The sequence below is a fragment of the Heloderma suspectum genome, chromosome 1 (genome assembly GCF_057233095.1).
Source record: "Heloderma suspectum isolate Gila_16-S chromosome 1, 16-S_ref, whole genome shotgun sequence".
Lineage (NCBI taxonomy): Eukaryota > Metazoa > Chordata > Lepidosauria > Squamata > Helodermatidae > Heloderma > Heloderma suspectum.
The window spans coordinates 394297277-394313558 of record NC_139458.1 but is presented as its reverse complement, the minus strand read 5'-3'; positions in this window follow the sequence as shown (position 1 = coordinate 394313558).

Below are 16282 nucleotides of genomic sequence, written 5' to 3'. Positions count from 1 at the left end.
AGAACCTGAATGAACTATTTTCGATGAACTATTTTGCGTAAGATGTAGGACAGATACCTGTACCTGAACTGATGTTTTCAGGAAGGGAGTCTGAGGAATTGAGGGAAATAGTGGGTACAAAATATGAAGTTCTCAATTTTATTTACTGACAGATTGAAAGCTAATAAATCACCAGGCCCAGATGGCATCCATCCTAGAGTTCTTAAAGAACTGCAATGTGTGATCTTTTGACAAAAATATGTAACGTCCCTAAGATCAGCCTCTGTACCAGAGGACTGGAAAATGGCCAATGAGGCCTAATGTTCAGCAATTTCAAGCACCACACTACATTATATCTAAGAACCGTTTCCCCAATACCTACTTCTTATACAGTCCCGGGGGGTGGGGGGACAGCTTCCTTGAACAATAATTAAGCTCTTGCAGTTTTCTGTATTGATTTTTTTTTTAATGCTGATCTGAACAAGAAAGCCATCAGCAACATGTATGCTTCTATGATTAAAGTTTCTAGGGCAATGGAGAAGTCACAAAAGATACTATATTTCAGATGACATACAATAGGATACAGTGCCTTTCACCTCAGATTAAAAAGCCACACTAAAACAATGACATCCCAGGTTTTATTTAAAACACAAGTGTTATATGGGTGAACAAAGAGGTATTCACACGGTGCCAAAAAGACCATAAAGAAGGCACCAGGTGAATCTCTGTGAGGAAGGTATTCCACAACTAGGGTGCCAAGAGGACCCTCTCCTTAGCGGACACTGTGGTGGGGCGAATGAACAAGGGATGTCAGAGAATTATGCCATGGATCTCGGTGAGGCTGAATGCCGATGCATTCGGCCCCCCAAAATCCGTGGCGGAACGAAGCCCCCCCCCGCCCCCCAACCCGCGAAATGGGCCTGGAACGGAGCACCTACCTGCTGCCGTCCGCGCTGACTTGCGAATGGCGGCCGCGTCTGCGGCCACCATTCGCTTCTTCCATATAGCCGTGATAGGCTACATAAATACTTACGCAGCCTATCACGGCTAACGCAGGGACACCATTTGCTATCACGGCTTAACTAAGGGAATGCAAATGGCGGCGGCTACGGCGACCGCCATTTGCGTTCCCTTTTTTTTGCTGTGTTAACCTACGTAAATATTTATGTAGGCTATTATGGCAAAAAAAAAAAAGGGGGAACGTCAAAACAGCAGAGGGGTAATGCCAAGTGATTGCATCAAATAATTGTATGTGCACCAGAGATTTGGGGGGTACAGAGAAATGTGAAGGTTTTTTAGTTAAGAACAGATTAGGCAAAATAAAAATAAAAACATCAGCTGGCATTCAGTACCTAGTAGGGGTGAACGAAACCCCGCTTACCGGGCTCCGCCGGGTTCTGCTGGGGGGGGGGAGGCGCTCCATCCCTCCCCCCGGAATTCTTGCCGGGGGGGAGGCAATCCGGTCCTCCCCCCCGGAATTCTTGAAAGCCAGCTGTGCTCCGTGGTGGCTCCGCAGAGCGGCCGGCCAGGCCCAGGCTAGTTTTCATATCTTATGGGTGAGCAAGTGTTAATTGGTAGGACTGGGCTCAAGGGCTGCTTTTTATAGTTGAGTCTCCAATTAGAAGTTTGCAGGTATTATTCGGAGACACAATGCAACATTTGCAAAATAGAAGTCCAGCTTTGATCAGATGTCCCAGTTTCCTCAATACTTTCAGCAGAATTTGCTGCTACTGTGTTTGAGGCTGAACTATGCAGGTACAGCGAGGTCTGCCATGTTTGTTTACACGCAGATGTTGTTCTACAGTGTACTGTGCAAATGCATGCACAGTACACTCAAAGCTGGTAGCAATGTAAAGTACTGGTCCCAGAATCTGGAAGCCATCTCGTGGTCCAAAATGCAGGATAGAACCCCCCACCCCACTGCAAGCACCCGGATGGCAGTGGGAGGCAGAGGCAGTTTGGGAGGCAGTAGCTGTGAATCCCTGGATTTGTTTTTGGAGCTGGTTTTGGTGCTCTAACACCCAAAATGAAGTCATCATGCCATGTCCAAGGAAATTTAATAGGCATTAAATTTGTCATTTCTAGAGTTCCTCAAATAATTCTCTCTCTCTCTTTCTCTCATTTCACTTTTTTAAAACAAAAATTCACAAGTTTCCTGGGCTTTCTGGTATTAAAGCCACCTCCTCCAGTACTAGCTAAAATGCACCATCTTATTGCCAAGAAGTCTTGCTATGCTGTTAATTATTCCTTTTTATTGAAGGTCCTTTTTTCCCTTTTTGCAATTAGTGGTCAGGACTGAAATATTTATATTACACTGAAAATGGAATCTTCCTTTTAAATGAAAGAATTCAATCACAGGAGAAGGAAGCAAAATTAAGACAATTTTTCTTTTCCCCTTTATATGTCTTCACATAGGACTGTGTGTGTATGCGTGCGTGTGCGTGTGTTTGGAACATTAAGAAAATTGGTATTGTTGTTTTTAAGAGATGAACCTGAGGCTAGGTCTGTGACAAGTTGTTCACACAATAACAGGCAAACTCTGGAATTTGCAGTAACAAATTTGGGATGTATTTTTGACCAATGCGGTAGATTTTCACTCTTCCTTCCATAAAGGAACCACATGTTTGATGTTAAGGGCCAGAATGTGCATTTCTTAAAGCTCCCACCACCCCACTTAACAACACTTGGCTTGCTATTCTCAATAATTTAATGTCCAAAATGCTGTATTTCTGGAAACCCAGTTGTCCAAAATGTGGCCCCAAACGTGAAACAATATCTTGGTTCAGATATCTGGATGGTGGGTGGCAAAGATATTTGAATGGTGGGTGGCCTACAAAAGTATTCTAATGATAATACTTGATTGGTCTGTCCAGCTGTTTTGGACTAGAACTCCCATCATCCCTCCGCATTGGCTATGCTGGCTAGGGTTGACCGGAGTTGTAGGCCAAAACATCTGGAGGGCTACAAATTGCCCACTCCTGGCTTAGGGGACAGAATTGTAGTCCAACACATCCAGAGGGCACCAGGTTGGGGAAGGCTAATCTACAACAGCTTTCCCCAACCTAATGCCCTGCAGTTGCTTTGGACTTCAACTCCCATCAGCTCCAGCCAGCATGGTCAATGGTCAGGAATTCTGGGAGTTAAAGTCCAATACAACTGGAGAGCACCAGGTTGGGTGGGGCTGATCTGTAGTCTTCAAGAGCCATATCAATTTTCCCAGGTAGAGGCCAAATCTGTCCTCTAGCAGTCTGCTTTCATTTGGAAACTAAACTATGTTAATGGAAACACCTGAGGCAGAATTACAACACTGGTAATTCATTATTGTACCACATTTAATTTTAATTTACTACTGTCTGCACGCAGAGTACCGTTGAATGCAAATCAGGGGAATAATGTCACTAACAGAGCAATCCCATACTCTAATTACACCAGAGGAGGGGAAAATACACCACTGGTAGTCACACAGACACCCAGGCACAAACCCCTTCATCACAGCACACACTCCATACCAACAATCCCACAACGACCCACCCACGTAGCTCCCTTTGCAAGAGGCCTGCAGAAAGCACACTCTGGGACAAAGGTTCAAGGCCCACCTGGGGAAGGAAAGATTCCTTCGCCAAGCAGCCAAGGGAAAGGCCCAAGACATGCAACGAAAAAACCCACAGACACACACTGGCAGCAACAACCTCTGGAGGCTCATTCCATACGGCAGAGGGTTGGGAAGCAAGAGATGGGAGTTTGAGTCCCGCCAAGGAAAAGCCCCCCCCCACATGCACTCCCATTTTTTACATGCCTGGGAAAAAGAAGTCATGCTGGGGCAAAAGCAAGGAAGCTCCAAGGATATAACAAGCTCCATGGGGAAGTTCCTTAACAGAGCCTTCCTCAGCCTGGTGTAGTCCAGTCCAGATGTGTTGGACTACAGCTTCCAGCATTCCTGACCATTGGCCATGCCAATGTGTTTCCAAGCCCAATTCAAAGTGCTGGTTTTAACCTTTAAAGACTTAAAACGGTTTGAGACCAAGTTACTTAAAGCAGCAGTCCCCAACCTTTTTGGCACCAGGGACTGGTTTCATGAACTACCCCCCCGCTACCCCCCGAAATCCCCCCAGGGCGGAACCTACCCAGCGGCGGCTGGTCCGGATCTGTCCCGGGGGGATTTCGGGGTGTGGCGGGGGGGGGTAGCTGCGCCCGGACTGCGGATGCTGCATCCGGACTGCAGACACAAATGGCGTCCGGCATAGCCAACGCCATTTGCGTCCCTGTTCTTCAAGTAATAGGCTACATAAATCTTTACATAGCCTATTACTGCAAAGAAGACAGACGCAAATGGTGCCTGCTATGCCATTTGAGTCTGTTCTTTGCATTAATAGGCTACATAAAGATTTACATAGCCTATTACTTGAAGAACAGGGACTCAAATGGTGTCCCAACAGCTGAAGCCGACCGGCAGCTCTGTGAACTCGCCGTGTAGCGGAGCCGGCCAAGGCCGGCAAGGATTCCGGGTGGGAGGGACGGATCACCTCCCCCCCTGCGCGGACCCCCTTGGACCAGTTCCTAACAGGCCACGGACCAATACTGGTCCACGGCCCAGTGGTTGGGGACCCCTGACTTAAAGGACCACCTTCACCCATATCAGCCTGTTCACGCTTTAAGATCAGAAAGACAGGCCCTTCTCATTTGCCCACCCACAAGAGCAGTCAGGTGGGTGATCACATGGGTGGGGGCCTTCTCTGCAGCGGCCCCACAACTTTGGAACAAGCTGCCATCAGAGGTCCACCATGCACCATCACTGCAGGCTTGTAAGAAGGCCTTGAAAATATATTATTTTATATTGGCCTTCTCTTGATATGATTGCTATTGTTGCTGGTTTTATTGTTGTTTTTTATTGTTGTTTTTATTGTTTTTATCACTTTTAATATTTTAACTGTTTTTATGTATTTTATTGCTATAAGCCACCTTGGGAAGGCTTCTGCCCTGAAAGATGGCCAAGAAATGTTATAAATAAAATAAATAAACAAATAAAAATGCTGGCTGGAGTTGATGGGAGTTTCAGTTCAAAATATCTGCTGGGCACCGGGTTGGAGGAGGCTGCCCTAACCACTTAGCCAAAGCAGCAGACAGGAATCAGACACATGAATAGGGATGTACGAAAATCACTTACCTTTCGGGGATTATGCTGATGGTGCGGGGGGAGGCATTCCGTCCCTCCCCCCGGAATCCTCGCCGGGGGGGAGACGCTCCGTTCCTCCCTCCCCCGGAATCCTGGCAAGCCGGCTGTGCTCTGCAGTGATTCTGCGGAGCCGCCAGCCGGCTCCGCCAGCAGCTGGACATCCCGCCGCTGGCTAGCAGGGACACAAATGGCGGCGGCCATAGCCACCGCTGTTTGCGTTCCTGCAGTCAGCCGTGATAGGCTACGTAAATCTTTACACAGCCTATCACGGCTGATTAAAAAAAAAACAAATGTGCATATGCAAATGGCGGCGGCCATGGCTGCCCCCATTTGCGTTCCTTATTTTGGCACGTCTTAGTCTACGTAAACATTTACGTAGACTAAGATGGCGAAAATAAGGGGAACACAAATAGCGTAGCGTCTACGCTATTTGCGTTCCCCTTATTTTCACCGTCTTAGTCTATGTAAATGTTTACGTAGACTAAGACGTGCCAAAATAAGGAATGCAAATGGCAGCGGCCATGGCCGCCGCCATTTGCATATGCGCGTGTTTTTTTTGTTTTTTGTTTAAGTCAGCCGTGATAGGCTACGTAAAGATTTACGTAGCCTATCACGGTGTTTTTTTAAAATCTAGCCATGATAGGCTACGTAAATCTTTACGTAGCCTATCACGTTGTTGTTTTTTTTAAAACCTGGAAATGGCGGCGGTGGCAGCTGGTCGGAAGACCGGCCGCCGCACCCACTGCCGCTGCACCGCCACCGGAGCTGCTGCCGGAGCCACTGCCGCTGCCGCCACCAGGAAGATCCACCCCAGGTAAGTCCCGTCCCGGGGGGGGCAGGGGGGCGGCGGGCCATTCCGCCACCGATTTCGGGGGGCCGAATACGCTGGCATTCGGCCTCCCCGAGATCCGTGGCAGAACTTTCGCACATCCCTACACGTGATGGAGCTTTTGCCTTTTCCCATGACCCAGTCATGCAAGGGTTCCTAGGTCTGAATCCAGGATCCAACAGCAATCGGGAGAAGCACAGCATGGACAGACACTCAGGCTCCTACATAGGCCGGCGATCCCTTTTGGCCCTCCCCCTGGCCCAGTAGACATGCCATCTTGCCCAACAGGCCAGCCCTGACAGGCAACAACCCAGCAGGACTCATTAGCCACCTCCTCATCCCTCCCACTCCAGTCCCCTGGTCCCAACTGAGAACTGACTGCCTCATGCGCCCTGGCACCAGCAACCATCCAACCTGTGCAGACTGAGAGACAGTGGAGGCTGGTGACTCCTATGCCAGTGGGGCAGTGAATCTGCTCTGGGTTTCAGTCAAAATCAGTCAGAACTCTAAAGGAGCTATCCAAGGTGCTGGACTCCAGAACCTTGGATAGCTCCTTTGGAGTTCTGACTGAAGCCTCACAGGACAGGCAACCTGAATGAGCAGAGAAAAGGGAAGCCACCTCCCTTGCTTACCTGTGTGGGGTGCATATCCTATGCTATCCTGGGCTGTGCTGAGGTGACTGGGGTGGGGGCGGATGTTAACATGGGGCCTTTATTTGTTTAGTTTTTCCCCTCCTATTTATTTAGTTTTCCCTCCATTGAAGTGAATGGGGGGGGGAAATCTTTGCACCATGTCTGGGGCTGCAGTAAAGGTCTGCCATAAGCGTGCCAGGGTGGGGGGATTGAAGGGGTATTATAGAATCATGGAATAGTAGGGTTGGAAGGGGCCTACAAGGCCATCGAGTCCAACCCCCTGCTCAATGCAGGAATGCAAGTCAGAGCATCCCCGACAGATGGCTGTCCAGCCCCGTCTTGAACGCCTCCAGTGTGGGAGAGCCCACTATATATAGAATACAGTGTGTGTTCTTCCCCTCTGCTGCCCATGTCCTGCCCATAACTCTGTTCCATTTTAACTGTATCTGTCATGGTGGTGGCACATATGTTCCAGACAATCCCCAAATCCCTTAGATAGCATAACTTGTCCCTAATGATAATGATGATGATTTTCCTTCTCCCTTAAAAAAAAAACTTAGTAATTAAATCCTTTCCATTTCAGTTTGGAAGCAGTAAGAAGAACCAATGCTTTTTAACCAGAAATGTGGTTCATAGAGTCACAAATTAGCATTTGAACAGATTTCCTGAAAAATGGAGCACAATGGAAAACAATGTAAATGTATTCACATGTATTAACTTTACCCCTCAAAATTCCTATTAAAACGGATGAGGATCTTTTTAGACAGCGCAATTCTTAAAGGTTTTCTGTGCAATGAAAAAAATAAATATTGGCACATACGGTTTTGAAATCCATTCTTATTTACATCTGACACATATGAAACCCGCTTATTTATAAAACAAAATACACACATCTGGCCTGACGTGGAAACCAATATCTAAGAGTGCTCCTAAAACTTTGGATTCTGATTCCTTCCAAATTGGGAAGGAACAAAAATAGTTTTCCTCCAGAGCCTTCTACTATGGGGTTTATGTTTAGGTTCAGCAGCAAATCTTCTTGAAAGGATAATTAATCATCATCATCGTATAGGGTTTGTTTAGTCACATTTCTCTTTAAAAAGATTCAAGGCAACTTACATCGAGATTAAAACATACAAAATTTAAAACAGCTAGAAACAATTTCCAGTAAAATACCATGATCCGATTATTGATCTCCCTGGTTTGTTGATTAGGGTGCTTCCAGAGAAGGCTTTTACTATGCAGTTGTCCTGCCTCATTTATGGAATTCTACAATGGATCCAGATGAAGTTATCTTCCACTTGCAATCCTCCTCTCTTTTCCCATGGCTTCTTCCACCTTTTTTCTTAGCACAAAAAATCTGTTGCGGAGGGAAAGATGAAATAGCTACACAATGTCTTTTGACTGGTAGCCAAGTGGCCAAGTTTGCCGATGACACCAAATTATTTAGGGTGGTTAAAATAAAAAGGGATTGTGAGGAGTTCCAAAAGAATATCTCAAAACTGGGAGAATGGGCATCTAATTGGCAAATGTGGTTCAAAGTAAGCAAGTGTAAAGTAATGCACACTGGAGCAAAAAAATCCCAACTTCAAGTATAATCTGATGAGATCTGAGCTAGCGGTGACAGACAAGGATCTTGGTGTTGTGGTGGACAGCTCAATGAAAATGTCAACCAGCTGCTGAGGAACATGGGCAGGAGGATGCTGTTGTGCTCATGTCTTGCTTGGGGGTTTTCCATCAACAGCTGGTTGGCCACTGTGTGAACAGCATGCTGGACTAGATGAACACTTGGTCTGATCCAGCATGGCTCTTCTTATGTTCTTATGGTAATGCTAGGAGACCTCTCTCTGGAAGCACCCTAAAGGCATGAAGTCTCCACAACAGTAGTTTCCTACTATTGTGGACTGTGTGGCAGTGGCACAGTATCACAGAACATGAGAATATAGGCTGGAACTGCATGTTTGGCAACAGTCAAGATCAAACTGAATGATTACGTAGCATGTAGTTGAGCCTTTTTATTGTTGTTGTTGTTGTTGTTATTTTAGAGCAGGGGTCCCCAACCTTTTTGGACCCATGGGCACATTTGGGAATTGGAGAAACTGCTGTGGACATACCACAAAATGGATCCCATGGACCCAGTCACATAATGACTGCTGTGGGAGGCTGGCTCGTCAAGCGGTAGATCAGTAGTTTCCCCATATTGCAAATGGGGTGGGGGGGGGAGGTGTGTGTGAGAGAGAGTTCCCTAAGATCATCTAACGGCAAAGATTAAAACTGACTATTTCCTGACGTGCAGTTTACACTGTAATCCTATACATGCCTATCAGAAAGTAATCCCATTGATTGCAGAGGCATTTACTCCCAAGTAAGGAAGTATAGAATTACAGCCTCTTAGCCACTGTATCCAGCATTGCAGCTTTTAAAGTTCTCTGCAGCTTTTAAAGTGATTTTCCTTAAACAAATTAAAATCCACAATTAAAAACACATACAACAATTACAAAATTCAACAAAAGGCAATTAACAACAGCACTATACAGCAATCACCTCAGCCTACCATTCCAAAACACCTCTGAACCAAGAAGATCTTAACTGATATTCTAAAAGCTGGAAGACAACATGCCTGACAGGTTTCCCTAGGCAATACATTCCACAGGAAGGATGCTACCACCAAACAGACCCTGCTCCTTGCAGTCATCAGCCTGTTCGCAAGTGAATGTTAGCACCCAGAGCAGGGCTTCCTCAGATGAACTGAGTATATTCAGTTACTCAGAACGTTTTATTGTATTTGACTAATAGCCATTACAAAGAACATAATTTAATACATTATGCAATAACAGAAAGTAGACAGGAATCAAGTTAACGAATCACCTGCACAGTCAACTACAACAGCATTCAGAGTGATTGCATGAATATGTTTTGCAGCCTCAGCAAACAGAGCTGTTTTGTGTGTAACATAAAGGTTGCAATCTGACAGTAACCAGCAAATCTTCAAGCTGCCAAGATCTGTCTCAGGAATCTCTCGCTGGGGTTTTGATATAGATGGCAGTACAGTAAATAATGTGAGATATCCTCTGCCTCTCCCACACCACATATGTGCATGTTTTTCTTGGAACATGTGTATGTCTTCCATGCAAGAATGCTGTGGGCATGGTTTGGAAGCGTTGTTCTGTGAATGAGGTAGCAAAGTACCAAAAGTGAGCATTTCTAGGTATTGAGGTCTTTCATGAACTGTTTTATACAGACTGTTGCACGGTAGGTGTGTGTGTGTGTGTGTGTGTGAAAATTTAATTAGATCCAAGTCCTGGTTATTAGCTATCCCATATATCCAACCTCTCAATTTGTTTTGGGCTGAACTGAATGTATTGGAAGGTCCATAATGGAAGTTGCAAGCGACACCAGGGAAGCCAGCGTAAGTATTTCTCTGTCTACACGTTCATTCAGATTGCATTTCTACGCAAACAAGCTCTATGATGCTTCATAGTGCCACATTTTAAGGCTGCGTAGGTTAAAAGCTCATGTTTCGGTAAAGTTACCTTCAATAACCTTACCAGGTAAGAGTTCTTGCTAAGGTTCTTGTAGAACAGCTGAGCTGACTTCCAGTGTAGTTTTGCTTTGATCTATCATATTCAGTAATGGAAAAGCTTAATTTAATTGTCAATTGTGTTGGACAGGAAAAAATAAAGTGATTTGAAGAAAGCAAGAGGAGCATGTTTTGGAGAAGCTGGGATGAAGATTAGTTTTCAAACATGCTAAATGAATTGCTCATAGACTGAATGACTATGTCCAACTGCAGGCAAAGTTTGTTATGCCCCTACACACGCACGCACACACACACAGAGAGAGAGAGAGAGAAGAGCACAGGTTCCCAACATGGTTCCCAAAAATATTTTTAAAACTTTCTCCCCACTCCATTTTAAAAATATAGATACATGGATATATATGAAATGCATACAACTTTCTAGTAATTATACATGGGCTGCAACAAAAGTGGACCAAATATCCAAATAAGTATCCATTTGAAGGTGACATCTACATATGCCACCCTTTCAAATACTGAAAGCATTATAAGGTCAACAATCCATTGCATTATGGAAGGTGAATATTTATTCTTCCAGTTTTGTAAAATAAGAACATAAGAGCCCTGCTGGATCAGACCAAGGGTCCATCTAGCCAGCATTCTGTTCACACAGTGGCCAACCAGCTGTCGATCAGGAACCCACAAGCAGGGCATCAGTGCAACAGCACCCTCCCACCCATGTTCCCCAGCAACTGGTGTATACTGGCTCACTCCCTCTGGCACTGGAGGTGACACATGGCCATCGGGACTAGTAGCCACTGATAGCCTTTTCCTCCAGAATTTGTCCAACCCCCTTTTAAAGGTAAAAGGTAAAGGTGTCCCCAACCAGTCGTGTCTGACTCTAGGGTGCGGTGCTCATCCCCGTTTCTAAGCCGAAGAGCCAGCGCTGTCCGAAGACGCTTCCGTGGTCATGTGGCCGGCATGACTGAACACCGAGGTGCACGGAACGCTGTTACCTTTCCCGCTGAGGCGGTACCTATTTATCTACTTGCAATTTCTTGCTTTCGAACTGCTAGGTTGGCAGAAGCTGGGACTGAAGACGGGAGCTCACTCCGTCACGCAGCACTCGGGTCTCGAACCGCTGACTTGCCGACCTTCCAGTCTGCAGTACAGCATCTTAACAAAGCCATCCAAATTGGTAGCCATCATTACATCCTGTGGTAGCAAGTTCCATAGTTTAACAATGCACTGTGTGAAGAAGTACTTCTTCACCTTTTATCTGTCCTCAAACCCCCATCAATCAGCTGCATAGGATGACCCTGGGTTCTAGTACTTTGAGGGAGAAAAATGTCTCCTATCCACATTCTCACACCATGCATAATTTTGTAGACCTCCATCATGTTTCCCCTTACCCTTCTTCTTTCCAAGCTAAACAATCCCAGCTGTTGTAACCTTCTCTCATAGTGGAGATGCTCCAGCCCCTTGATAGTTGCCCTTTTCTGCACTTTTTTCAGTTCTACAATATCTTTTTTTAGGTGTGGTGACCAGAACTGTACACAGTATTCCAAGTGTGGCCGCACCATGGATTTTTATAGGGGCAGTATGGAATTGGCAGTTTATTCTCAGTTCCTTTTCTCATTATGCCTAACATGGAGTTTGCCTTTTTTTTTACAGTGGCCGCACGCTGGGTTGACATCTTCATTGAGCTGTCCACCACAGCCTCGAGATCTCTTTCCTGGTTGATCACCACTAGCTCAGATCCCATATCAGTCTATACCTGAAGTTGGGATTTTTTGCCCCAACATGCATCACTTTACACTTGCTTACATTGAACTGCATTTGCCATTTAGATGCCCATTCCCGCAGTTTGGAGAGATCCTTTTGGAGCTCTTCACAATCCCTTTTTGTTTTAACCACCCTAAATAATTTTGTGTCATCTGCAAACTTGGCCACTATACTGCTCACTCCTAATTCTAGATCATTTATGAACAGGAAAAGCATTGATCTTAAGACAGATCCCTGTGGGACCCCACTATTCTCTCCATTGAGAGAATTTATCATTTATTCCTATTGTCTGTCTGCTTCCTGTTCTTTAACCAGTTACTGATCCATAAGAGGACCTGTCCTCTTATTCCATGACTGCTAAGTTTGCTCAGGAATCTTCGGTGAGAGGCTTTGTCAAAAGCCTTTTGGAAGTCCAAGTAAACGATGTCTACCGGATCACCCCTGTCTACATGTTTATTGGCACTCTCAGAGAACTCTAAAAGGTTAGTGAGACTGGACTTACCTTTGTGGAAGCCGTGTTGATTCTTTTTCAGCAGGGCTTGTCCTTCTATAAGCTTACTAATTTTATCTTTAATAATGCTTTCAACAAAAAAGGGTGCAGATAATCCATTTATGCTAACCATTTGTTAATTTTCATGAAGCAGGTAAATAATTCAAAAGAGTATGTACATCAGTGAATATTAAAGACTGTTCCAGAACAATATTTTTCTGTGGAATAACCTCCCCACAAAGGAACAACTCTTGGACATTGCCAAAACATATGTTTAAAAGAAGTATTAGCTGTATTGCACTGCCAGCAATTAGCTGAATTAGACAATCTTCTTTTAGAGAGATGTTGCACTATCCAATAGACATGAAGCAAAAGTTTTTGCTGAATAAGATGCAGCCCAAGGTCCATAGACACAAACAGTAGATCAAAGCAGCAATCCACGAATTAGACATTTTGTGGTGGTGCCCACAGCAGTATCTCAAGTTCCCAAATGCACCCATGGGTCCAGAAAGGTTGGGGACAGCTGATATAGCTTAACACAGCTGTCTGCAATTTTGGAATCTCCTTGGGGACATGGCTAGGTGCTAGCCTTGCTGAGCAGATAGGGGATCAATGTACAGTGATGCAGATAAATGTGGGATGGAAGAGAACAGAATTTTTTAAAACATACACACACACGCAACTATGAATTATATGAAACAGCAGCTCTCCTCCAACTCTTCTCTTCCCACAGGGCAATGTTATTAAAGAGACATATGGCTTCATTTTCACATCTGAGATTAACAGAAGCCTCATTGTGTATATTTAGGGGGGAAGCACATGACTCCCTGAGGAGCAGTTGAGGCTTTACTCTCATTTGACAAATCCCTGTTCCATGATGGGCAGAACTGGCGAAGGTCATAAAAGGCATGTGCTACACGGCCTTTTCTGTTCCATGTCTGATTTCCATTTTTGCTGCAGCAAGCTATTAGCATTTACATAACAGCATGCTCCTAAGCATCTTACAAACATCACTCAGCCATTAGCTAAGTTAGTAATACGGTCTATTTTGCAGATGGCAATCAGGCACAAAGCCCAGTTCTATTCCCACTGAAAGGCTGTTCTTAGATACGTTGCATTGCAATAGTGACCAGGAACTAGAATGTTTGCCTTGTACTTTAAAAAAAACAATAAAAACTGTCTCTGACACTGCTATACGCCCTATGTAGGCGTTCAAACTCACCATGCAGCAAGGGATTGTGCCAGGCTGTTTTGCCCTCCACCCCCTGCAGCTGACATAAGATCTGACCCCCTGGTGCCCCACCCTGAAACCTTACTTTTACATAGTACATGCTAGACCCAAAGAACAAATACACACATTGGACTTTCCAAACATTCAACTAGAAGCAGGCAGGTTACACACATGATGGGGGTGGGCCTGGTCCTGATCTCCCATTGTGCAAGGAATTTGAACATATGCATAGGGCTACAGGACTCCCTGTGATAAATACTGCCCCTACCAAGTCAAACCAGGGCACCTGTTGGGAGCACTTTGCCTGGCATCTGTAGATCAGAACATGTAAGTCTGATCTTATGTCAGCTGCATTGGCTACTCATTTGCTTCCGGGCTCAATTCAATGTGTTGGTTTTGGCCTTTAAAGCTCTACAGATCTGGTTACCTCACAGACCACTCACTCCCATGAAGCCCTGTACAATCATTAAAATTGGTTTCAGAGTCCCTACTCTCAGTGCCAACTTGAGATGTCTGATGGGTAAGCACAACAGACAAGAGGGAGTGGCGCCATGGCTCTTGAACACTTTCCCGATCGAGAATTGTAATGCCCCTCTTCGAGTGACTTCTGCCAGAGATGGAAGACACATTAAAAGCTTGTAAAAATATTATTATTTAATTTCTTCCCCCCAAAAGTGCTCAAGGGCTCCACATATGTGTATGTTTTAATGGATGTTTGCTTTAATGTTAACTGTGTTTGATGTTTTATATCACCTTGCTTGATTATTCTGGGTGTTTTAGCATTGTATTTTATAATTGTTGTGTTGGTCTTTGCTTTATGCATTGTAATGTGCAATGTGTTTTATGTGTTGTAAGCTGTTCTGGGTATGAAAGTAGAAGAGTGGGATAGAAATAATAACATCACTGTTATTGTGATGGGTATTAAGTGCTGATAGAATTAGATCACAGTGGCTAGAAGCAAAGGGGCTGACAGAAGCTGGAGCCCAGAGGAGAAGCAGTTCTCACAGAGCTTAGCAGACCAGGGTTTACCAGGACTCGGCTCAAACCCATTTCAGTGTCAAGAGTTCTACAACATGTGAAGTACTGTTTTTACAAATTGGCCCTGTTTACATAACACAAAGCCATGAGGGTTAAGGAATTTGCGCTAACGATGGTGGCTTAGCGTGTCATGTGAGGGGAGAAAAACCCATTAACTGTGGTTCTGGAACCACTCCATTACCTGTGGCAGGTTCTCCGGTGGTTAAAACGGGATCCTGGTGGTTTCTAGGCCACGACCATAGAGACGGTGGCCTGCAGCGTCATGCACTTCCAGTGACTCTCTAGCTGGTGCAGACTTCCTCTATGGTCACCTTCACACAGCGATGGATGGAGCGACTGGCACGTATGTTTTCACTGTGCAAGAGCCGCTGGGATCACCACCGGTGGCGGATGGTTACAGTAACAATGGAAGAGGGTGCTTACAGGAACTATGTGGCACTGTATGGTTCCCAGTCATGTGACGGGCACGCGCGTTGTGGTATTGTTACCCCCCCTCCATAGTTACCCTAACTACTCTCCCCTCATGTGCATCCAAACAGGGCCACTACCTCTGAGATACCAGTGGATAGCAAAATTAAAATGTTACTTCCCCATGGCACTTAATATAGTGTTCCTATATTACACAGCAATGTCCTTTCAACATGGCCAAAATCCTTCTATAATGTTTACTCACAAGTAAGTCCCATCCAGCAAGTGTCTCCAACAGTGTTTACTTACAGTTTCCTCCTTGTAGAGTCTAATGCTTTTGTTGCTTCCTGTTCAGCACAGCTGGATGACTAATGATTAATTGCTCCTTAATTGACCCAAGTGACTCATTAAGGGACAATTGGTCCCTAATTCCCCATCTGCACTGAACACAAAAATAAAAAGGGTAGAACCTGCAAAGAGACAGCTTTTAATTAAAGGCATTGTTGTTGTTGTTCAGTCGTGTCCGACTGTTCGTGACCCCATGGACCATAGCATGCCAGGCCTTCCTGTCCTGCGCTCTCTCCCGGAGTGTGCTCAAGTTCATATTCATTGCATCGGTGATGCTATCTAGCCATCTCATCCTCTGCCGTCCCCTTCTCCTTTTGCCTTCAGTCTTTCCCAGCATCAGGGTCTTTTGCAGAGAGTTTTCTCTTCGCATTAGGTGGCCAAAATATTTGAGCTTCAGCTTCAGTATCTGTCCTTCCAAGGAGCACTCAGGGTTGATTTCCTTTAGGATTGACTGATTTGACCTCCTTGCAGTCCAGGGGACTCGTAAGAGTCTTCTCCAACACCACAGTTCGAAAGCATCAATTCTTCGGCGCTCAGCCTTCCTTATAGTCCAGCTCTCACAGCCATACATTACTACTGGGAAAACCATAGCTTTGATTAGACGGACCTTTGTCGGCACAGTGATGTCTCTGCTTCTTACTATGCTGTCTCGGTTTGCCATAGCTTTCCTCCCAAGGAGCAAGCATCTTTTAATTTCATGGCTACAGTCACCGTCTGCGGTGATCTTGGAGCCCAAGAAAGTAAAATCTGTCACTGCTTCCATTTCTTCCCCTTCTATATGCCAGGAAGTGATGGGGCCAGATGCCATGATCTTCGTTTTTTTAATGTTGAGTTTCAAACCAGGTTTTGCACTCT